General features: G+C 43.9%; 1 protein-coding gene and 1 long non-coding RNA gene across 4 annotated transcripts in view; one reads left to right on the top strand and one right to left on the bottom strand.

Annotated features, from left to right (window-relative positions):
* ARHGAP32 (Rho GTPase activating protein 32) overlaps positions 1 to 24925 on the bottom strand; it is a 262161-nt gene extending 237236 nt beyond the window's left edge. For 2 of the 3 annotated variants that reach the window (XM_066981261.1, XM_066981262.1), the window contains exon 1: positions 24665 to 24925. The gene's annotated coding sequence lies outside the window, so the exon portion shown is untranslated. The remainder of the gene's footprint in view (positions 1 to 24664) is intronic. The other variant, XM_066981264.1, reaches the window with a different exon arrangement.
* Positions 24630 to 25838, top strand: part of LOC125182755 (uncharacterized) — a 31247-nt gene continuing 30038 nt past the window's right edge. The window contains exon 1 of the long non-coding RNA XR_010826208.1: positions 24630 to 24754. This is a non-coding gene — a long non-coding RNA (uncharacterized lncRNA). The remainder of the gene's footprint in view (positions 24755 to 25838) is intronic.

The following is a 25838-nucleotide window of genomic DNA, read 5'->3' as shown; positions in this document are numbered from 1 at the left end:
ATAAGCAATGAAACACAGAACACTGTCACACTAGAGTAATGCTTTGGTTGTTTCTCTGGTTTGGACTTCAGTTGATTTTCTCTATTTTCATCACTGTGCTCAATATGATGAGTGAGTTAAAATGCATGTTAGCAGCAATCAATCTGAGAAGGATCTTTCCAATCACCAAACATTCAAGTTACCACATTGGTAATTTCATCAAAATCAAAATAACCACCCACAACAAACTTATCTGTGCTTAGTTCTGGAGCTTCATTCTCCTTGCCTCTATTTTTGCGTTAGGATGTATCGTCCTATCTGCAGGGCACAGGTATGAAAGACTAGTACTAAATCCAGTACTAAAACCAAAGAACAAGATGCTGAGAGAGAGCAAAGAACCGACTTACACTGAGGAGCAAACCTCTAACCTTTCTTTGGTAAAAGTTCACTGAAACAAGTGAAGTACTCAAAATTACAGAGACCTCAATTAAATTTCTATGTTTCAGTTGAAAGTCACTGCCAAGATAACTTAACTCCAGGACAGCACTTGGCAGACAATGTCTGAAAACAAGGATGTTGCTGCAAAGTTGAATAAATTTTAAATATCAACCTGCGACTAAAAAAAGGACTGATTTGCAAGCCTAGAAATTTATTTTTCAGGAGGGAAATTCCTGTCCTTTCTTTATATTTCCCTTTGGAACTGTCTGCAGTTACTACTATCCCCATTATTTAATTCTGAGTATCAAATATACAACATATGAATTAAAAATACTCCCCAAAGAAAATTGGTTTTATTATTTCCTGTTGTGTATCTTCTGGATAACCAATTTCTTTAACAGCTCAATTAGAGAAAGCCTTTGAAAGGACAAATAAATTTGGCATGATTAGTTTGCCAATAATGATGATGCTTTCATATTTGCTGTAGCTTTTAAAAACAGAAAGTGTGCCATATAGAAATCATAAAAGCTGTGCTGCTCAGACTTTATATTTGAACTAAAGCAGAGAAACATCTTATTTCTAAGCCTCCAGGCCCCATTTGCCAAGATACACTTGCTTTTATGAGCAGATGAAAGTCTGTATTTCCACGCATTACCAATTGAATCGAATGCAGAGAAGGGTTCCTTATACACATGTGTGCACCCAACAAAAAGGAGACAAGGAGAAGGTGCAAAGATCTCATTTACAGCAAGTGATGGAGATCAATGAAAGAAAAGGAATTTTATGCAATAAACCAAAATGAGTGCAAATCCCCGAACAAATAAATATTTGCAGCTGGAATAATCATGTGATCGAACTCGTAATTCCTCCTCTGCCCAAACAGCGGAGTTTATCTTGCCATTACCAACAGCAGCTGGAAGACAGCCAGGAAAGAAAGGAAATGTACACATTTTCTTTTTCCAGGCAATAATTTGGAATTATTTTCTATTAGTTCTGTGTGCCCAGTGCTTCTATAAAGCACTGGTCTATTAAGTTTTTCTAAAACCTTCAGTGGAAGCATAAATGAATGCTAAATTGTATAGCAATATTGAGAATTCTCCCCTCAATATATGTTCCTTTTCTATTTTTTCTGTAATTGAGGCAATCACTTCACGCTGACGTACCATAAAGCGCCATCCTTGTTTTGATCTAACATCCCCACTGCAATATTTATGGAACATGGATCACAATTACAGCGTGCTAAACAAAAGTAGGTCTCCAGTGGGATCAGAAAGTTCACATTTCTAAAGTATTTGCTTCAGGGCATATATTAATTCTACCTTACCATAAACTTTTCAATGCCAGGATTTGTTCAACGTGAATATAAGGTAAAAAATTCTAAACCATCAAAAACACTGACATAAAATGGACTATAACAGCTACTTCCAACACACAATCACATATTTGGTTAATTTAATACGGTACAATGCAACTGCAGTGAAATCTAAAGACACAGCAGCCTTCAGGATCCAGAACTAAGGAGAGCAAGTGCAATGTGCTGGCTCTGCTACCCACTTCCATTTGCGCTTGCCAAATGCACGGGGCCAATTCAGAACAGCATTACACGTAAGGTAGGGCTGTTCTCAAAGGAATTCAAAGAGACAAGCATGCTCTTTTGCAATTCAATAAACCACTTTTTCTCACGCTCAAGTGGTGACCTCTTAGATAAACAAGTTGCTGAAGAGAAGGTGCAGCCAAAATCCAGGGTTTGTCGGATAAAATAATCTACATTTAAAGAGGCATGGCCAGACAATGTAGGCTTCAAAATTTGGCTTGTTTAGAAGGGTAGGGGGGGAACTACTGCTGTGGCCTAGACTTCAGCGTCACTAAAGAACAGGGACAGACCAACCTCCAAGGCTCCACAGAACCTCCAACAGGTTTTCAGCACCTATTGAGTGTGCTTACACACATAATGCTGCACGGCGACACATCAGGGTCATACCATACAGATATGGCATTTGCACCATTACATGGCCATAGGTACTCCCGGTTCCCTACCAGATGCATTCTTGAATAACTGGAATTGGGCCTCAGACCAAAAGTATTTGCCCAGATTTAACGCTGAATTACAAGTGCCTTTAGGGAAATTCATTCCGCCTGTCTGTGAAGTGGGACTATCTATATTTGTCACATCTGCAAAGAGCTTCACAATCCATGTCTGAGCAGCACAACGCCAGATTCAAGCGCTCTTCACTACAGGTGTCGTAACAGGAGGCAGCGCAGCTCGCGGCTTTGCTGGGGAGGAAGGAGTGAGCTTTGACTTCCCTAGGAAAGCGAAAGTTTGCAGAAGAGCGAACAATGTTCAAGGATATGTGCGGCAGGAAGGGATAACCTTGAATGCTTGCTGTTGCAAAAGATGGGAGGAGAAAGCCATCTTCAATTTGCAGGCAAAGAGCAAGGGTCACAGAAAGCAGCAAAAGGTCCGCACGGTGGAGTCACCAACACAGCATGGCTGTAATCTAAATTGCCTCAACTCCGTACGCTAGGTATGGATGGTCCTCAGAGATGTCGTGCCTGCTCAGCTTGCTTCCCAAACAGAAATAAATGTTCATTTTTTTTTATTTTTAAAAAAGTATCTTGGTAAAGTCTTTTCTATGTAGTTAAACTACAAACAGAAAAGGGGAAGAACTACCTTTTTTTAAAAACTTTCTTTTTGTTTTTTAAAGAAAAATCTAAATCTTAAAACACTGACAAAAATGAATAACCAAGCTGCAAAACAAGCATGGAAAGAGACACCATTTACTCCTAGAAGTACAGAGGAGCAGGTTAAAATTCACAAAATCCATTCATATTCTGTATCACATCTTATTTCAGCGCAGCACATGCTTTAAGTTAAATGCAGTAGTTCCCCTGACATCAGTGGGGCTGCTTGTGTTGAAAGTTCAGCAAGTGTCAGAACACTGTCCTAAATCAAGTGTATCTGCAACTTCAATGAACAGTGTTTACGAAACAAATTGTTGCTGAAACATTTGGTTTTCTGCACCTTCAGAAGCGCAAAGGCTTGTAAATAAAGCTGTACCAAAACCTACTAAGTACCCTCCAGAGCGCTCCCTGTCCGGTGTCCCCACTGTAGCTCAGAAGAACCCAACCTCACATGCAGTGGCTGGCTAGCTTCTCTTCGGCTGCAGATACACTACACAAAGGATCTATACAATGTATTTTAAAAACAAGATGATCAAATAATTTGACCTAGACACAGCAAAGTAGTTTATTAGTAAAGGAAAGAAAACGGGAAAAAGAAAAAAAAAAGGTTAAATAAAACTATGTCATGAAGTATGCTGCTTAACAGGCTCAGGAGCAAAGGAAGTGTCTCATCAAAACATCCAAAGGATTTAAGTCTTTTCTTCTGCTTTTTTTCCCCCTGTAAGTGCAATCAAAAACAACTTGGAGGAGAACATTTAATTTTCACAGTGCAAGAAGGAAAAGGGACCTGGAACGAACCTGTCCCACCTCCTCTGCTCCTGCACTTGATTTTGCTGAAAATATCAGCAATCTTCAGTCCCAGTCTTTCATGGGTATAATGTGACAGGGACCATCTCTTAAAACTATTTATTTGAAAATGTTACGAAATTCGTTAAGTTTCTGAGCAACTTCTGCCCTGCTAAAGCAGAGAAAAATGCTACCTAAATCAGAGTAACTGTCTGTATTCACTTTTTAACATTGGGAAGGAGATGGGGGGTGGGGGGTGGGGTTCTAACTAACCTGTGATAAAATGCAAGTTAATCAAAAATGCTTTACAATAAACACACATGTTGGCTTTTAGAGGCAACATATTGCTTGAGCATCCGCAGTCACAAAACAATTTGTTCAGCCAGTGCATTACGAAACTCCTTCCTTGATCAGGTTCGGAGAGATGTTATTTAGGACATTCCAGCTCAAATGAAAGCACTGTCTTTCTAAGGCCGCAGGTTAACTGGTACTTCCTTGAAAAACACAATCAAAGCTAACTGCCTTTCCAAGGCACCACATTAACATCAGTCGCTGGCACAGAGATTAATTCATTTGTTGCATCAACAACCTTCAGCCAGGGAACTTTTTCCACCGTATCATTTCAAGCCCTGCCACGCTCATTCCATTAAGTTCCCCGAACTGCACATCACAAGCTGTAAGGTGAAAGCTGTTCTTCAAATGAAAACAAATATATATTTAAAAGCAGTGTGAAAGAGCGGTGCTTTATCAGTTCAAAAAGGAAACACAGTCAGCTATCATCAACTATCAACTTCAGCCATCCACCCAAATGAAAATTTATTTTTTAAAAATATCACCAAAAGGTAGAGAACTGTAAACCGCTGGGGAATAAATAAATAAATAACTATTTACCTTGTCTTATTTAGCATACCAAAGACTTAGCTGTTAGCAAATCCCCGTTTGTAAGGGGAGCATTCCTCTCTAAGGCTACAGGGGGTTGGAATTCCCTCTCAAGGTTTTCCTGTGCTGACCCCAATTACAGCACCGGGGAAATCCTTTAACTACCACAAGGTTGCTGACTTCAGTGTTGGTTTTTGCAAGATAATGCCTGCTTCATCAGAAACACCGAACAATTTTAAGTCAGCAGGAGCCCAGCTACCACTGCTGCAGGAAGATACACCCGGAATTAAACACAGTCCTGCCTGAAGCTAACATTAACGCTCCCGATACCACTGCTGGTCCCGTTCCTAATGCTGCGGCTTTGGCTGCAACTCCATCGTGGGACTTCCCAACACCGCCTGGCCGCACCGAACGCCTCTGCGGCTCTGCTCCTCACCTGGAGCGCCGGCACAGCCGGGTTAAGGAGGTTAAAATTAACCTTTTGCGCGTGCAAAGGGTCCGGCAGGCCTGAGGGACAGCAGGAGGCACTGGGATGATGATAACCTCTCGCTGCAGCTGAACGAGCTCGGTGGCTCACAGCTTAACGCGCTAACTAAACCCTGTGCGAGAGGAGGAGTTCGCTGCGTGACAGCGGAGCTGGGTGCCAGCTATGCCCGCGCGCAGTTACCGTCAGCTCCGCGCTGCAGCGAACCCGCGGGAGGAAGAAGTTCAGAATTCCCTCTGCTGGCAACGAAAGCTGCGTGAGCCCAACGCCCGGCGAGCCCACCGAAGGCACAGACGCAAGGCAAGGCCTCGTGGCAGCGGGTAGCTTTAAGCTGTGCTTGTACGGAGTGCTGCGGTGCGATACCGGTATGGGATGAACCGGTGAGAGGCATTTTATAAAACAAAACAGAAAAACTATTAATCATTTACTACAGGTCTTTAAAATAAGAGTAAGGCTACCCAGAAGGACAAATAAATAAATAAAATAAAAATTTCCACAGATGCAGAAGAAATGAAACAGATGGTAACTCTTCGGGAAGAGTGTACTCGTGCTGAACAAACATAAACGTGGGCTCGGTCAATAACGTTTCAGCTGTCAGGAACAGCAGGGATAAGAACGACTTACTCAAAGACTCAGTCCTCTAACCCTATCCCTAAAGATCTATAATGCACAATCTATTATCGACAAAATAAGAATTACAGATACTCGCTTTGCCAAACCACAAAGTTAAACACCAGTTACCTTGGTAGGGCACAGCTCAGCAGCAAAAGTCCTGCCACCTCCCTTCACCCTCCGTGAAATCACTGGCATATTTCTGCTCAGTGGTAGATACACTGAGATTTATTTCCATTATGCAAAGTGGCAAAAACACATTAGCAAGGTGTTGCAATTAGACATATTAATTTAAAAAATAATTAAAAAAAAGCAATGCAAGTAGAAATCCTGGAAGAGAGAGAGAAGGAGAGAGGAAAGAGGAAGACAAATCTAAGATCTGACTGTACCCATCATCCATAAAACCGCGTCTCCCTTTAACTCTTCTAAAATGAACTCTGGACTGTTGCACTGAAGTGCACGTGCTCTAAGTCCCGCACTCACCTTTCAATCACTGATGAAAAGCCACGGGACAGCTCTCCAAAGCACTGCAGCTACAAGACTACTCAGTGGCAGTCCCACCAAATAAAGCTTCTGAGACTTCCACGAGAAAAAAAAGCAAAAACTAAACACTTGTTTCAAAAGCCAATTTTTACAATCAAATGAAAGAGGAACAATAAAAAATGCCTCATTAAAAAAAAAAAAGAAGTGTTTTTTCTTTCCAGTTTATGTAATCTCTACCACTTCAACAAAAAGGGTTATTGGCACACCAAGGAAGGCATACCCAAGGTACATAAGGCATCAAGGAAGAAACCAGCACCTTATAGATTATTTCCAAGAACTGAACTAGAGCTGTGGTTAGCTAGAAACGCAGAAGAACGTCATGTAGTCACAGAAATACAGAAAGGAGTCAGGCGACGATACTGTCCTATCTTCAAGATCTCCTTCAAGCACCTTAAAAAAGTTAAAAGCAGCAAACATTCCCTTACGGACTGTACAGAGAGCTGATATTATCTAGTTACAGCCCTCTTTTTATAAATTGGTATAAAATAAAATTGTTCCAACAAATGTGCTTTACACATTTGCACCTATAACTTTATTTAAAATAAAAAAAAAGAAAAACAACTACAACCACGTGATTTATTTCACTGGATCAGAAGCTGATGAGGGGCACACGTACAGACACATCTGTGCTGGTCTTCTGTTGATCAGTCTTCCTACAAAATAGGAATGCGAGATGAAAACCTCTTTTCTCTTTTGGCTGAATGGGAAGTTCTTGAGGAAATTTGTCTCAGCAGTCATTTGCTTTTCCCGCTCTGCTTGTTTCAAAGTAATATTTGAGGCTATTCAAAGTAAAAGTGATTTTTAAGAGATCTCAAATGTTCATAGATCAAAAGAGATAAAACCTTCAACTGCTTTGTCAACAATTCCTCCAAAGGACGGACATCAAAAACGAAGCAAGGCTTACTAAAGACACTTCAGAGAGATTAATCTCCATTTCCTAAACACGGCCATTTCATCTCCCCCTTCTACATTTAGGGGAAAAAAAAAAAGAAAAAAAGACTTTAAAAGCTTCTAATAACACGAGCTAAATAATTAGATTTTTTATTTATTTATTTATGTTTAAAAAAAGAGGCAATTTGAGAATTTGAAGTTTTGAACGATAAGGGTTGTTTTCAGAACATCACAAAAGACAAAAGTTCAAACCCAACCTTCAGGTTCTGCCAAAGCAAATTAGCGTACTCTGAAATACGCTTTGCAGAGTCTGACAAAGAAATATCTTGATTGAAATCGGCGAGACACCTCAGCCACATCTTATTAAAACACACACCTAGGGTAAATACTTTGAGAAACGTCACAGCGGTAACAAAGACAGCGCCATGCGCCAGAGGGGGCCGGGGCTGCGGTGCCACGTCTCAGCAGCGACCTGGGACACAGCTGCTCGGCAGCGCCAACAGCTCCGGCAGGAACCTCTGCTGCCCTGCTAAGTTCGGGTTTGCAATAAAAATACCAGGTAGCTGATCTGATGCAGCTCTAATACATTTCCTCCGCTGGCTCCTGCGTTACGAGTGGCACCTCAAATGGGCGGCTCCGTTCGGCTGAGGACAGCCAGCGCCTTGGCAGATCCACCTCCTCCTCCTGGGCGCACACCACGGGATTTTAGGCACTCGCGGCTCTGGACCTGGGCGCTTTACTGACCGGGCTGCTGAAGGCCACAGGAAGCACGGCGTGGGTGCAGTTCTGGAGGGGGTTAGCAGTGTCCTAGCACCATTTACATCACAAAGAAGTGAAACAATCGTTCACCAGAATCCCCACAGGTCCCAGCAGATGGTTACACCTCGCTTCCTGTGCTCGCCTAAAACGGGAGAGCCGCGAACACCAGGCACCTCAGGAAGTCTCCCACTTGGTGTCGAGTTTTTCACCTCCACTAAATTCCAAGACCCTGTAAAGAGCATCTTCTATCCTACTACACACAGGAAAAAGGACTAGCAGACCCATTTCCTAATAGTGCCCTCCGGGCAGTAAACCCCTAGGTTTATACACTTTTTACTATTGCACCAGGTTTTTAATCACAAAACGTTCAATGTGCAAGATCACACACAAATAAAAACTGACTGACGTATTTCAGAACACGAACTGTCCTTCTGAATACAATCAGAGAAATGCCGTTTGGCAAACCTAGGGCAGCACAAAGTTGTGGTGGGGGAGAAGACAAACAAGCAGTGTTTGATGCCTCCCCCAGAAGGCGTGCAGTGGCGTTCGCGTTGTAAGCTTGCCGAAGCGCGTGAGCCCTCACTGGAACTCTTCTGTGAGTACATTTTATACAATGAAGAAAGCCTCTTAACATCTTCATCTGCGTGGAGCTCTGTATTACATCTGCCAGGTGCTTTAACAAAATTTTAGAGGGTTTCTTAACACGTTTTACTGTAAAGAGCTCAATCTTTCACTTTAGAAACACTGAAATTGAACGACGGGGCCCAGGACTGAGAAAACCACGCCGAACAAGTGCTTCACACAAGTAACAGGTTCTCTAGTTTATCCCCCAGATAAAAGGGTAAAAATGTTTTAAATCAAAACAAACCAACCGCCCGCCACCCCAAAAGCCCCAGGCTCCAGAACAAAACCCAGACCCTGTTAAGGGGTGCCTGTTAAGCCCTGCAGCTGAGAAAATAGCAAAATGCCTACAAACGGGTTTGTAAGGTGAGGCAGCGGGCTAACGCAAGAACCTGCTGGAGCCCCTGCAGCCCCCGTCAGGAGCCGCTGTTTTCAGTGGGGCTAATCAATCCTCTTACAAATTGTCTCTTTCAATGTCAGGAAAAATCTGCTTCTACTGTTTGCGTTAGTATCTTTAAAATACCACATCAGCCATCATTGCATCATCCCACCTTGCATTACCCTTTAGTCCCCACATACTTAACAACTTTTCCATTGAAAATCATTTTAAGAAACAATTTTGGAAATGAAAAATCCATGCAGATTTTTCAGTTTTGAACTTTCCATCTTCACAAAGCTTCATATAAGTAGAAAATATTTGGCAAGAGTTGAAATAGGGGAAATTGGTGGAAGCTAGAAGCTATTTGGTCCAAGTTTATCTACCAGCTATACATTTAAGCATCAAACATAGCAATTTAAACAAGTTTATAACACATTTATTGGTTAAAACTGTTAATATCTTTACCTTAGAGGCTGAAGGGAAAAAAAAAAAAAGACAAAACAAGGAAGTCTAGCATTGCTTTCTCTCAATGTGAACAATCACGAGGTGACTGATTACTCAAAGTGACATGGGACAGACAGGAAAAAATTCTGACAGCTTTAATGGAAATATATATCCATATTTCTATCAGGCTGTTCCCAATGAGAACAGGGAAGACAAAAGTAGAACCAGAATAAAAGAAAATTTCTCAAACTGTTTGTATACATTTCCCCTGGAAATTTCAAGCCCTTTCTTCATCTCTCTCTGGTATAAATCCATGCTTGAGCATTTGCTTCATTTGTCCTCATGTTTTTAAGAAATGCAGCTATGCATATGCTTAAGGGACTACACTTAAAGCAGTTGTTGAAAAAGCAGTAATACAACAAATGAACAAAAGAGTAGTCTCATTGCGACCCCTGTACAGGTCCAGCTGGAAGAGAAATCTGACAGCAGCTTCTGTGGTACCAGGAGTCATCCTGCAAGCATCCAAAGAAAAGCTTTTCCATTTCAGTACACATCAGATACAGATACTTTTGCCTAGGTTTTAAGATACCTTGTTTCATGTCATTTTTCCCCTCTTCCATCCTAGAACAGATTTTCAGCAAAAACAAGCACCTCTGACATCATCCCCCCTCCCCCATTACTGTTTCTAAATATTTATTTATTTATTTATTTTCTGGGGAGAACTAGGATGACTTTGAAAGAGGTAACACCAGACTTTATACTACCGAGCAATTTAGCCTGGCATACATTTCCATCTCATAGGAAGGTGAGAAACCTAACACCTCGAAGGCTGCAGGTAAAAGTTGAGCGATTTGCAAGTGTTAGCTGTTCCTGAGACTCTCAGCCCTTGAAGTACTGAAATCTATTTATAACACAAAAAGAAGAAAAAACAAACAGTCACAAACAGATGGGACAAACAGAAGAAAAATAAACTGTAAATTGATTTGGCCAGGATACTGTTGGAAGATGTCTACAAATACTTAATAGAGTTAGATGTAAAATAAATAAATAAATAACCATTTCCCTGTAAGTTCAGACACTGAGGTGGTAAATAGCACCGTATGTCAGACCATATGTCAGTCAGCAAACAACCCTACCAAATCATCATTCAAAAAGCGTTCTCTAAAGCTACACGTTCTCCCTGTTCCCCTCACACGCAGGGAGTAGCTTGCTCTAAGCCGTGCTGAAAGCACAACGGCCCTTTCAAAGAGGCGAGCGAGCCCATAGTGCGCAGGTTCAGCTGCTAGAAGGCACACAGGTATTCTGCAAAAAAAAAAAAGTGGTGCTGTTACACAGCAGACTAGTTACTGAGCCCACACACTACCCGCACTTTGAAAAACAAAGATGTTTTTGCCACTATCTTAAGTGACAAGAACCTCACGGAGCTCTTCTGCGCTATTGGAAGACTGATCAATTTCCGTTATCGACTGGCACACTCGCTGACCTCACGCCTTCCGAAGCAACTCCAAAAATCCATGCGTCTCTTTTATGCGTTTTACAAGATCTTCTGTGAAGTGTTGGAAGCGTTAGCCTTTGAAAACTAGGTAGATTTGTTAGATTTGAAATCTGCAGCACTTGGGAAGAACAAGTTGCCCATGATGATATTTTGGAACGTTAAATATAATTTCAAGATCTTTGTCTCTTTCACACACAGTCAAGCCTCTCACACATTATCACTGTCTAGCAAAATTCAAGCAAGAATTAGAAGATTTAAGAGCTAATGCTTTGCTTACTTCATCTACGCATGACTGGGCATTAAGGTGTCGAATACTTCCACCTTCGTTTGTAAAAGTCCTGGGTAGGTGAAGCATTAGTAACGCTCACTGTGTTAATCAGAAATGAGATTTTATTTTAAGGAAATACCCCAGTCTCTCCACTCTCAAAGAAGTTTGCTATGAGGCAGCATCAAGAACTCATTCCAGGAAGGACAAAAAAAAAAGACCACCTTTGTCAGAGGTATGCAGGACAAGTGTGCGCACACACTAAATGTCTGGAATTAATTTCTGGGCCCCAAAAACAAAAATAACAACACAAAATCACAACAACAACCAACAAAAACACTCATTATTATCTTACTGAAGCTTCTGAATTTGGAGAAATGGCTATAAAAACTTTTGAAAGGTGTTCAAGTTCATACCCCCAAAAGTTATTTCAAACCAGGAGCGTTTTTGTAGCGTATTCTTCAGAAAGGCATCAGATGTAGGCTCTTTTGAAAGCTTAACCCACCAAATTTCACTTATCAGTCATCAGATACAGATGGTCCAGAATAACGTGGTTCTTCAGTTACCAATAACTTTCCTTTTTGCCACAGTGCCTAAGAAACTACAACACACAAGTTATTTTCTGACTCATTTGCTGATGCCCAATTTATCAGTCTGTGCACGCTTCGGCAGCTTCCAGACGCCTAGGAAGTCATTCCCTAGACAGCAAACCTAGAGAAGATTTGGGGTTACGCGTTTTATAGATTATGGGACTCCAGTTTCCTACCTTGGAAGTTTTCTGCCCTCCATCAAAACAAGATTTGCTGCTCTCACGTATCAGAAAACAGAACAGAAGAACAGAACTCCTAAGCCCAGCATAGGAAAACACGTTATTTGCATTTTTTTCCCTAATAAAAATCTCGATGTAACTTATAACACAAGACTACACAGTTCAGAACTCTGAAAACATAACAGCTTTCCCAAATGGACATTTTATTTTGCATTTTCTACTCCAAACAAATCACAGTATTCATATTTACCCTTGAGTCAGCTGAAATCATTACCTTTTCTATTCTCTAGAAATGCAATGTAAATCATTTCACAGATTCCTCCTCAGAAGGCTTGTACCAAATAATTAGGAACTCCTGAACCACAGCGGGGAATGCTGAGAAGCCCTTCGCCCAAACAAAGCTGAAAGCATCACGCTGTCAGCAAGCTCCTCCGAGACGACAAGGTCACCAGGTTAAGTATAACAGGGCTTTCTGGCATTACTTAGAGGATTCTGCTGACCTAGCTTAAGAATTCTTCAAGCCTGTTTAACGGGTTGTCAACGTTCTGCTTTGCTACACAGGTCCACGTTCACTCCTCATGCAAATTGGCGCAACCTCCAGCAGAAATTACGATGCTTTATGTCAAAGCTGGAGTTCATTATAAAAACACCAGTCAGGGGCCACTTGGTATTTTGAAGCATCCCAATATATGCAAAACTATCCTGAGTTTAGAAAAGATTATTAATCATTCTGACCTTGGGTCTAATACGTCAGAATCTAACAGACAGGAATCCTGCGTCACGTTTAGGCACTTCTCACGGCAGCTAGCATTCTGAGACCTTGGTCTTCAGTAGCAACAAGCCCACCAGTTACGTAGGCTACAGGTTTTCAAACAGGGGTGTACTCTTTAAATCTGTTTTAGAAGGCAAATTAACAATTACCTACGAAAAAAAAAAAAAACTTGAAAATTGAGTATCTTATTAATTCCTCTTCTCCTTGTGTTAAACCTGATAAAGAACTAGGAAGATTAGACAAGGGAGACTGAGTCACGCTTTCTCCCTGTAACATATCATACACCCCACAGATTCCAGGGCCGTATATCCTTTTATTTGCCACTCCTGTAACAAGAAAAGTTGTGACCCGGGTTTTCTGAGGTGCAGTTTTACATACCTGCTCTCATCCCTGCTCTCGGCAGCGCACATGTATGCAGGCACACACCTTTAGCACTTCGTGCCTACGGGAATATTCAAAAGGGAAATTCCAACATGCATATGCATAAGCACTAGCACTCAGAAGGAAATCCAAAACTACACAAAGAATGTAGAACTGCATTTCTTTACGCATATTCAAATTTTTTGAAATTGTAACACTTCAATAAGAGAAGCAACACAGCCTCAAGAAGGAGGCGAAGCACCCAGTGCCAGGAATTTCTGAGCAACCGTCCCAGCACTCGCTGACAATATGGCCCCTGGAGAATCCTCTCCCGTCTCCACGTTAAGGAGCTCCTTGTCCAGAAGGGTAGGGAGCATTTTTAATTCTCTCAAAGGACTATTATGAAGATTAATTAAGGTCTGAGCAGTGCTTTGAAGATCAAAACTGCTATGCTGTTATTTATTATTAAGGAACAACAAAGTGCATTTTTGTTGTCTATAATTCAACTTCATAGAGCAAACAGTGAAAGAACACATGTGCTCAAGTGCATAAATGAATTCTCCCTGCCCCAACAAGCTGTGATTTGCATAACTGCATTTTTAGTCACCAAAACCCCATAAGTAAATCTATACTCATCCCTTTGAAATATTTTAAAGGCCTTAAGGAATATAACCAATATAGTTTCTCTTCTGATTCTTTTCCAGGATAAGCTTTTCCTATCAGATATTTCTGCCTCAATTCAGCAACGCCTTTTATCCCATATGCAGCCCTACAATTACTCGCGTCAACATTAGACATATTCTGAAGTGCTTTGCTAAATCAGAAATTCAATACCTATTTTGGATGTTTCCACTCAAAACTTTTTAACTCTTAACTTGAACTGTCAAAGCCTGTTCAGAATAACGTGCCCTTAGTTGTTAGATTATACACAGTTTATGTTACACGAAGCAGGAATGCCTAGCGTAAAGCTTCAGAAGAGAGCAGGCAGGGTGTCAGCATAGGGAGGAGATAAAAATAAATAAATCACAATTATTTTGGAGCTCTGCTTTCTTCACATGCTTTTTCCCATCAGGACATGACTGACCTCTACAGCAAAATACTTTTCAAAAGTGCCCACAGCTGCAATCTAAGTAGACTTTGTGTTACTGAATGTGTACTGCTACTTCTCACTTCCTTCGGATACATGCATACACACAGTAACCCATTTATTACAAATGTTACCAGGTTTCAACTACATTTATATTCTTAGATGCTGTACTTTGAGAGCATCTCCATAAAAACATGAAAGCTGAGTAGAAATAACACAAACTTTAAAAAAAACAGAACACCTATCCTCAAGCCTTGCCACCACAACCACGTCTTCCTGGTTCCAACAGCAACAGCCAGAGACCAAGCTCCCCAGCACCTCGGCGGTGGGATGCAACAGTGCAAAAAAGGAACGCAAGAACACCAGCTCTTGGACCTGGAGGGTAGGGAGCACTGACAACTGATGTACTAACAAACACCCTGCAATTAAAGAAGTTGCTAACAAAGGGTCAGGTATCTGCGAGACGCAGAGCATCTCACCGGTGTGTCAGCCAACATCACCTCTTCACAGGAAATACTTAAATTTTATTGGATTACCTTTTGGCTCTGTTCCCATTACCTTAGTTTGCACCCACAAGATTCTTAAAATCCGAGGCACTTTCATATTAAAAACACAGATCCCAGATTGCGAACTTCTGTACTTTTTAGACCGCTCTCAGGAGAAAGTTGTGTTATATTTAGCAGCCATATGGCAACCCTCCTCCACACACATGTTTTGTACCGATAAGAACTGACAAATTAAGTTTTCTAAAACACTGATCTCTCTGTTTTCATTTCCTTTTTTAATCTTAGAAGTTAACTGTGGTTTAATTTTTACAATTGGCATTTGACAAACAGGAAACGCAAGGGGTACCTATGCTGAATGATGCAAGCCTGAAAAGTTTTGTAATCTAGGTGAAAATGTTCAGAAAGCAGCTAAGCACTATTCTAGGCAGCCGAGTTCTCCCCACATTAATACAATGCATCTACATAACTAAGTAGCCAAGGATCTATTGGCTTCGTTATGCAACTTGCAATTGCTCTGTGTATGGCTGACTTGAAAATATTAGCTAAAGAACACTCCCCGTAGTGAATTGCTTTTAAAAAATGAGGTTGCTTGAGCATTTCAAGCTGCTGTACAGCAACAGGGGAAGAAGTAGAAGGTACAGTGACAACAACTATAACGCCGTGAAGAACTTCAAAGATAAAAGGACAAGGACCGTGCAGTTTTCCCATGCCCCTGGGAGGCAGGCTTTCCATACTGCCCAGCAGACAGGAGCAGGAATTTCCCTGTAGCACAGCTAATCTTACAGAAACCGCAGGCAAAGGCTCGGAGGAGGACAAGTTACCCTGAGATCCCCTGCCACGTGGGACAGGGGAGAAGGCAGGGTGAATACAACACAAAAATCAACAAAAACTTCAACGCAACCATGCACACACACCTTCAAAGAAAAACACACACACACACGCACAAGACAAACTAAAAAAGAGAAGGAAAAAGAACAAAGAAAAGAATTTAACACTCCAGAAAAATAAGCAGGCTGCATTCCTCTCTAGCAGCGAGCAGAATCAATGCCTGAAATGCTCATCTGCCAGCTAAAACATGCCTGCTTGCTAATCCTCTTTTGGGTATTTATATCTTTTCCAATTCTTTCTGTGCTCTTCCGGGGAGCAGGAGGCCGGCGAGCACCCCGCGCGATGCTCCGGCAGGCCAGGCTGGCCGCAGCCACCGGGCGAGCCCTCTCCAGCAGCGCCCCAACACAGCCGGGCAGGCCAGCAGGGCTCAGGCCGTGCTGACCTCCCGGCACCTTCCTTACGAGTCACAGGTTGCAGGGCAGAGCTGGCTCCGTTTCCGAGACTGCATGGGGGTAACCCCAGCCCTTCCCTTCTGCCTGAGCAGTCCCAGGACAGCACAGCACGAAAAAGAGGCGGACATGAAACCCGACGTGCCTGAGCACACTCACGAGCTGCGTGTGCGGACTGAGAAACACAAATGAACAACCGTGTTTTTTTCCAGCTGGTGTGTTATGTTCATTACTCAAAGAAAAATTAATAAACACCCAGTACTGTGGTTTCTCTCCCTCTGCGTGAAGCTATTTAGGGAAAATATTCTTTCAGTGCTGCCCATCCTACCTTCAAGCCGTGTAAAAAGCACGGAGGTGAATGACATGGCCCAAATTGCTGCCTGAAGCTCCCTTTATGCTGGACAACCCGCTGGATGCCGCAACCCTCAAGGCGCCAGTCAACTCGTTGTGCAGAGAAGCAGCAATTTCTTCCGAACACTGATTATTCCTTCCTGTCTTCCTTGGGGAGACAGCCATTGCAGAATGAAACGTAATTGTGCAATTAGACCACCACCAGTAAGCAGGGAAACAAATTGCTTCCTAGGCCAGAATTATTTGCACAGAACACACACACAAAGGGGGGGAGGGGAGAAAAACAACAAAAAACATTTAAAGATGCTATCAATCACCAAGATTTCTTCAAAACACAACAACAACAACAACAAAGGCCCACGGAAACATCTTTTTAAAACTTGCCTCAACAAAAATAAACACAAAGTGATAGAATTACCATTCCCGCATACCTAATTATCAAACCAGAGCTTGGTGGGAAGAACAAGTAAGGAAGTCTTCCAATTAACTAACTTATTTTTTTCTCCTTTAAATGTGGTCATTAAACCCTGCTGTAGAAAGATGTAGGAGAAAGCAGATCTCTGGTCTTCTGGCAGTTTTTCCCATTCTTGAACAATTCCTCCTTCAGATGCACAGCCACAAAGGTTCAAAGGTCCTCCCAGCCTTTGTTCTCAGTTCCAGCGTAGTTACAAACAAACTTTTGTTCCTGTTTCTTCAATGAAATAGGCTGCAGCAGTTACCAGTGGCTGAACTTCACATCTGAAGCTTGCCCTATGCATCATGCAACTGAAGGACTATGGAATCTCATTTACACTTCAAGAATAAATTATCAGAACTTTTTGTGAAATAAAACTATTGATTCAGGAAACTATCGAACCAACCTCCAGCAAACATTTTACACTTCTGCATATACATACAAGTGAGGAAGGATCAATGCACTTCGGTTTACTTATTGTATCAAAGATTTTTTTTGTTTTATATGAACTCGTTTGTGAATTTTGTAAGATTCTACACATTTTAGTGCAAAAGTGATGCCTGTCAGCAACTTTAAAATAACACACACATGTACGCGTACACATTGAAAACAAACAATAACACCCCAACCCTGAAATTTTCACAGCTTGTATCACAGCCAGAGAGCAAGGGGTGAGATGAAAACCGTAAGGACAAGTACTGGAAGTAGCTACTGAAGTACAGATTGATGGTTCCTAGCAGGTGGGAGTTGACTCTCTAGAGATGGTCCTTGTAAAACTCTAAACACAAAAGGCATCAAAGCCTTTTGTTTTCTTTCTTTTTTTAAATAAATCATGCCTTCAGACTCGAGCACATGGGTTGGCCATTATCAAATCTAACGAAGACATTCATGAATCATAACAAGGACTAAAAAGAGTAAACCCCAGCAAACATTCAAAGGCTCTCGCAATAAGAAAAATGAAGCTCCAAGAGGGGATCTCCAGCGACATCCTTCCACGACAACATATATGAGATGGATTCAGTGATCCCTATGGCTCCCCTCCAACTCGGGATATCCTGTGCTAGCCTTGTGTACAACCCCAGTGAAGTCAGCATGAATATGCCCAAATTTTAACACTGGAACACCCTGATCAGTCACAAACCCAGTTACGTAGGAACAGATTTTGCCAATACAGAAAGTTCTACTTGGTCACGTCACAGCTGATTAATCCATTGATTACAACGAAAGCGTACAGCAGAGTTCTCCACTAGCATTACCTGGCCTTATGTCTTCAGTATAAAACTCATGCCTTCTAACAATCTCTCATTCACGTTATCTAGAAAGGGCTGTATCCTTCATATGTCACAGACAATTAAAGGTTTGAAGGAAACTAAAAACGTATGTGGAATCAAACACTTCCAAACACAACCGAGTGCCAAGTTCTAAAAAATGAGTTTCTGCATCTTATATCCTCGTAAACGTTGACCTAAACCAGCTGAAGTCTCTTTCCTGCAAGCTATTATCTTCATAATTACACATTTTTTTCCAAGTTTCCTAGAAATCTACCTTCCAAACCCCTTCTGTTCCTTCTTTTCCTACTTGCACAGGATTTTTTTGCCTTTTTCCTCTTCCCTTGAGTCAGGGTCAACCTACAACGCGATTACTTTCTCCAGCTGCAAGGAAATCAAGGCAGATCCCCTAGCTCTCCAAATCCTGCTGCCACTTCTGTTTTCACAATGGCATGAAAAGACACCAACCTGCTTTCAAAACACCAAGGACGGTATCATTTATTTTCACCCCGAGCACTCACCTTGATTATTGTGAGTATTGAGACTGGAAAGTTCATCTACCAATTGCCAGGAAACATTGTTACTAAAAAATAAACAAAAAACCCAAAGCTTTAACATTTTAATAGACACTTGTTTAGCTGGTGATAAATATATCTCAGATAATGAGATACACCGAAGATTAAAGATGGTTTTCTGTAAGAAGCAAGAATTTTCAAATCACTTCTAAGAACCTAACACCTTCCTGTCAAAGTTATTTTTAGCAAAACTGATTATCTCAATCTGCCAGTAAGTGATGACAAAGCTTTTAGAACACCATCTTTCGTCCCTGTATCTTAAAAGCAAGCTGCCCCGAGCAATTCAATCATTGTCACCCTTCTCTACAACGGGGTTCTGGGGCCGTAGGACCGCCACCGTGCCTGCACACCGCTGAACTACCCGCCGCCACGAGCCCGACCCACTGCACGGGATGTCACCCGAACATGCTTTTGCTGTAAGAATTTTCACTCGCTTTGTGCTTTTACGCTTGCTGTAAGCCATGGTTCCGGTACAGGACCGAATCAAAACTAACAGAGGACTGACAGCTTGTTGATCTAGCATAAAGCCTGCTTACAAAGTAAACAAACGCCCACAAGATAAATTGGCACCATCGCAGTGAGTTTATCCAAGCACCGTGCTTGGTATCCTGTGACCACGACAGATCCACCATCAGCAGATACAAGGCTGGAGCCCAGGCTGCGGCTGACCAAGTGTCCCTCCATCCAGTGACAACCTCAGGCACATTTAAGCACTTAATCTGAACCCTGAAACCCACGGTAAGGCAGGCTCCAAACTCCTCGTCATCCTGATTTAATGAATTAATGGTGGAGAAGGAAGAAACCCCGATTCCTCTGATTCTTAAGAGTTATAATGCATACACTAAATCAATGCTTTCCGCCCACAAACGTGAAAGGCTGACCTGTGGAAAGGCAAGGGAAGAGAAAGGAGGGGCAGCAACCACAGCTTCTAGAGAGGACCTGATGCCACCAAAGCAGCAGCGGGGCACAGAAGGGGAGGAGGCAATGAGCTCCACCTAAAGAAACCGCTAAACCCACAGCTCTGATGTCTCAACTTCTTACCATATTGTACGGACTCGGAAGAATGGCCCTCCCACTTAGATCAGTTCATTTTTCTATTCTTCATCGGAGAGAACAATTAAGATGACAGGAGGATGAATGAATCATTGATCAGTAGCGTATGCTGAACTATTGCTTCAGCTAGTGACTTCACCACCATCAAGAGGACTTGCTCAAAATGCTGCAAGTAAGCTATGGAAAACAAACTGAAATAAAACACAGGTTCCTAAAATGATGGTTTTTACAAGTGGGGATTATGGGTGGAAAAGGAGCTGCAGAGCCTGATTTTCATCTAGCATCCACAGGTGACACTACAAACTCCAGCCTTACACGTCAGGATACAGCAACACAACAGCCAGTGAATGCAATAGTCATCACCTGAAAAACAAATCTAACCATATTCAAATTGTTAGAATGATGGTAGTTAATATTGAATTTAATCAGAAAGCAAGACAACATACGGAAGCACATACATGGCACGTTTACCAAACTGATTACAGTAAACCTGGTAGCAATGGTTTATCAGCTTAAACAATCAGCACCTAATTAACTGTGCATTTAACAACTAGGTAATAAAGTTTCTTCTCAGGGAAAATCAGATTGCAAAAGTCAACATCAGCTTAGAGACGATTAACTTCCTGTCCACTGCTGGGAAAGCAAATCCAATTTACTAAATACTTCAAAGGGCAGTTTTTAATTATTTTGCCCACTTCCAAATAACGTAACACTACACACACACAAACACAATAAGCTGGCCTAGCTGGGTATTTGTAGAGACTCTAGGAACACAGAACACCAAATAAGCAAAGCACATTACGAAGTCTTTGCGTGTTTAGGAACAGCCCCAGCCTAGTAGCTCCTAGGGCAGAAGCCCCAGCAGAGAGGCCGGCAGGAATCCTTACAGGAGGGAAACCCTGTGCGGCTGCAGCCTACATAATCTGCAGCAAGATACTAACTTGGAACACGTCTTTCAGGCTTTCCATTACTCTGTATTTCTAAAGCAACTTCTAGGAAATAAATACACATTCTGAGTAGGATTTACCTAGTTTACCCGGCTTCAAGCAGCACACGGACACATAGGAACATATGCACACGGAGCACCATACCGGCTACATATCTCCATAGTTTTACTCAGGAGAAATGGAGGCAATGCAGAAAAACTGTTCAGAGAAGCCCAGCAAGTCACCAATAAAAGCAGAAGTAGGATTCAAATGACCACTGCATAGCTGTATCAATGGAGAACGACAGCTTCTCTGCCGTCCTACCCTTTTTACCCAACACAACAATTAAAAATTGAAAATTCCTTTAAGTTTTCCAATTTTAATTGTTCAACACCAAACATGGTGATATATTTTCAGCTACAATACAGGTTAAAAAACAAACACAAAACCCACAAACACAAAACTGATGTTTAAAAGAAACACTTTCAGCCCGCCAGGCTCACAATTAGTGAATGGCTGCTGACCTGCAGCTGGACCATTATATCCGCAAGTTATGGGATTCTCCAAATTCGGGTTGGCTGGAAGACCTCATTTACATGACAATAACTATAAATAAAACAGCCTCTCTTTGGTGTCCATGGTATGCACATCCCTTCTCTCACTTTGGCTAAGAGTGCACAGCCAACCACTTCAAAAGATTAGCATTACAATAGAAATCACTATGAAAATCAACATGCTCAGACTGGCCAGACTTGTGGGCCTGCTTCACACCAGATACCAAATTGACTTATTTTTTCCAGTGAAAACTGTTGTGGATTTTAAAAGTTGATAAACACTTTAATTCATTAATTTCACATTACGGTATTAGACCTCTCCAGGGCAGCTACCACAGCCGAACAGCGAAGCTGAACAGCATTCCTTCTTGTAGGCAAGGTCACTTAAGGCGCTTGCCTTTCAGTTCAAATTCTTGCCTACGTCTGGCGGAGAATGAGCCTACCAGGAACCCTCTCAGCTCGGATGTTCATAAAATCCCTCCATCAGAAAGCTCGCAGCCTCTGCTGGAACAAGCTGCTGCTGCAGGCCACCAAGGGCTGAAATCAGGAATCGGAGCTGCAGCTCGAGCACAGCTGCGTGAAGGAACCGGCCCCACACACGCTACACCTGACAGAACACACGCAGTCCCAAGTGAGCAATCAGTCCAGGTTTTTGCAAGTAAAATGTACAAATTTACCTACATCTCTTTCTATCTTCTTTTTCTGCCCGTACTCTGGAATCACCCAAAATGGTATCGAGGCGACGACTGCGAGACAATAGCTTTTCTGCCATGCTCACAGCCACTGGGGTCAGATAGGAACTATGACTTTGATAAGAATATTTTGAGAGGAAGCACAAACAAAAATAATCGCCCAGTTCATGAAGAGGCCAACATCTTCCTCTTATTTGTGGAGAGGAGGAAGCAAAGGACAAGGGAACCCACTGCAATTTTTCTGCCTTATACAAACTTCTCTAGCCACAATAAAGTAAGAAAAACATCATTTATTTTTGGAAATACGTATATCGGGCTCCTGAAAAACACACTGAATCTTTGTACAAATATATTACTGTTCTTGACCTGTTTGTTTTGAAACGGAGAGAAGTTCACTGGAATCATCCCCATAACGTGGCCTGACACTGCATGGAAAACAATGCCTTCAAATGGCAAAATAACATTTCCTTTACAGAAGTTCACAAAAGAAACGAAAGCCCAGGGGAAAATAGCCATAGTAGCACTGTTCCCCTTTTTACCAGTCAGATTTCCTCCACTCCCCCTGGGATCCTCACTGCCACAATCCCACCCCCTTAAGTTTACTGACATCACTGTATTTCCCCTCACTTGCACTACAGAAAAGTAGAATGTTAAGAACTGGGATGCAGACATTTCACAACCCATCAGCAAGTGGCACAAGAACCACTGCAACATTCAGCTACAAACGCACAGAAAAATCTAAAAAATAAAACAATTCCTTAATGTCAGTTCTGCTGACCTGCCTCAGATGCTCTTTGCTTATTCAAAAACTTCATAAATATACTTTAAGTATACAAATCCCATGTTAAGACTACAAGCTGAACTATTGAACAATAATTTGCTTCTGGCAATGAACTACTATTTCTGTACATTATGCACGGTATTAATACTGCATTAATACTTTCAGTTCCGTTGTTTCCCCAAATAATAGGTTTTATAAAACATATTGCCAGACTCTCATCCCATTTTTTTCCCTTTCATTGCCTCAATCACTATATGTCCTCAAAGGAATAAGATTCTTCCAGATGGCTTCAATACGAAACTTCATGAAATCATCAGACATACAAAGGTACACACTCTGGTATGGTGCTGGCAACCTTCAATACATTTCACGAAAACAGATCAGTCCAACCACAAGAACTATTTGCTTGCTCTTTATCCTGAAGAATATATAATGTTTTACTTGCCAGTCAAAATAAATTGCTCAGTCAAGGCTAACCTAATTTTGCAAAACTGAAATGAAGAGACATCTGTGCAGCGGGAAATGAATTGCATGGTATTAAAGAAGCATACATAGGGCATTTGTCCCTATTCTGTGGAAAAGGTACCTCTCCCCTGCTCAGAACTCACACACTTGACAGAGATATTCTTGTAACAGTCTCAAGAGCCTAATCATCCTGCTCCATACCGAAAGAGTGTCTTGTCATTTCTGGATCTCTCTCTTCAAGATTATATCTTTCTTGAAACGAAATAGCATATTTTAAGCTTCTAACTTCTTGCCTTTTCGCCTGTTCCCCTGCACTGCATTCCTCCCAGTGACAGTATTGGCCAACACAACAAACTGGACTCCCATCCACAGTGAAGGCTGTCCAAGTCCCTGTCCAAAGTGCTGTTTTCTGCACTATCTCATGTAGAAAGTACAGAGGTGTAACAAAAAATGACTTCTTCCCACCACCTTCTTAGAATTCAAAAGTCACCAATGCAGTCTGGAACAGGAGACTGTGACATGGATGGATTCTGGGGAGAAAGAGACGGGACCGCGGGGACGCATCGTTCCTGAGAGGAAATCTACGTGGGCACGTGCTTGTCAGTTTCAAAGGCTCGTTTACTTTGTCTCAAACTGACACGGCTGTTTGCCCAGAGCCCAAAAGAGAGATTAGGGATCTCCTTACAAGACCCTACACTGCTGTCCCCGCTCACGTCCCTGTCTCAGGTCGGCGTGAAAGCCAACCAGGACAGAACTCCAGACCAAGCCGCCTCCAACAGCGCGGTGCCCGCGGTTCTCTTCACGGCGCTGTGACGGCGTCGTACGGACGTGGTCTGCTGAGCACCCTCGTGGGTCTTCGCTGCACCTGAAAGGGTCTAACAAGGCATTAAGCGGCCCCGGTAAATGTCACTGAGGACACCTCGCACAATGGAGAACCAGGCCGGACGGCGGCTGCCCGGCACGGTGCTGTGCTCCCCACGTCTGGGAGCGCTGTGAGGCAGCACCACGCGGACCCAAACCCCGATTATCCCTCATTTCTCCACAAACGGCCGCCTGGCGATGGCGGGGCTCGCCGCGACACCCCCCTCCCTCCCCTCGGAGTCGGCGACACGGGACGGCGACACACCGCGGGGGGGACGGCGTCGGCTCCCCCGCTAAAACGCAGCGGGCGGGAAGAAAAACGACGGCCAAAACCAGCAAAAAAAGACGAAAACCCCCAAAACCACCGCCGCGAGACAGAGCCCCGGGCGCCTTTATTTATTTAATTATTATTTATTCATTTGCTCGCCCTCCCTCCCGGGGGGGGAACCGGCCGCTAACGGCCGGAGCCGCTGACAAAGCTCCCGCGCGCCCCCTCCCCTCGCCCCCGCCCCCGCCCCAGCACCGCCTCCGCGACACGCGCGGCGCTATCGCGACACGAGGCGCCCCCCTCCCCTTCCTCAGCGAGTCCCCCCTCCATCACAGAGCCCCCTTCCCCCCCCCCCCGTATCACAGAACCCCCCCCCACACGCACTCACCTCGCTCCGCCGCCGCGGGGGAACCGAGCCCGGGCGCCCTCACCGCCGCCTACCAGCCGCGTCCCGACATGGCCGCCGCCGTCGTCGCAGGTGAGGGGGCGACGCGCCCCGAGCCGCGGGGAAGGGCCCCGGGGCCTCTCCGTGGACGGGGGGAGCCGCGGCCGGCACACGCCCCCCTAGCACACGCTCCGCGGCGCAGAGAAAGGCTCCGGCCGCCAGCGGGGCCCATGCGCGCTGCTGCCGCCCGCCCGGCTCCGCCCCGCCGCGGGGAAAGGGCGGGCGCTGAGCGGGGCGGCGGAGGGTGGGCGCGGGGCGTGAGATGGCGGCCGGGGGGGGGGGGGGGGGGGGGGGGGGGGGGGGGGTGTTGGGTGGTGCGGGGGCTCACTGTGGTGCTGGGGGCTCTGCAGGGGGGCTGCGGGGTCGCGGGGGATCGCAGCGAGGCTGGGGGTCGTGCGGCTGCTGAGGGTGGGCGCAGACAGTGGACGGTGAGAGCGGGGTGGGAGTGGGGGTGCGCCTGGGGCAAGCACGAGGGGCTTCTGTGGGGGGAGTGTGGAGGGGGTGGGTGCTTCGTGGGGGCCCCCCCCCCAGCCTCCGATTTGCCCCCTACCCCAGCCTCCGGTTCGGGGCCGTGCTGGGGACGGAAGGGTTTGCCCCCCAGTGAGGGGCGAGCAGGGCTGCAAAGGCAATGGGGTCTTCTGGGGCTGTCCCCACAAACGCGACAAGAGGGGTGGAGGTGAGGGCTTGCTGAGCCTGCTGCTGGGGCTGCAACTGCTCTTTGACCGGTTGCGTTGGAGGGAGAGGTGAGCATCCAAAATCTCATCAACGAGGTGCTGAAGTTTGTGTTCCTTAGTGTTCACGTGGCCGGGCTGGCTCCCTGCCTGAGGAATGGGGCCCAGCCAGGACAGAGGTGAAGGAGGTGCCTCCTGCACCTGGCCCTCACAACTCCCATGGTGGTGCAAGACCAAGGAGGGGCCACAGGGCTCACCTGCAGCTGGACTACTTGCACTGTGCACAATACACGCTTCTTCCCTGTGATACAGCTTCAGGTGTATTAAGTCTAGCCCCCAGACTGCTGCTTTATCAGGAAAGGTTAACTCACTTCAAAATTGAAGTGAGGTTTAGGTATTAACCACAAATTCCTTTCTCCAAAGGAGTGAAGCGTGTTCTGAAAGAG

The sequence above is a fragment of the Anser cygnoides genome, chromosome 21 (assembly GCF_040182565.1).
Source record: "Anser cygnoides isolate HZ-2024a breed goose chromosome 21, Taihu_goose_T2T_genome, whole genome shotgun sequence".
In the NCBI taxonomy this organism is placed as follows: Eukaryota; Metazoa; Chordata; class Aves; order Anseriformes; family Anatidae; genus Anser; species Anser cygnoides.
This window is presented reverse-complemented; position numbering and strand designations above follow the sequence as displayed.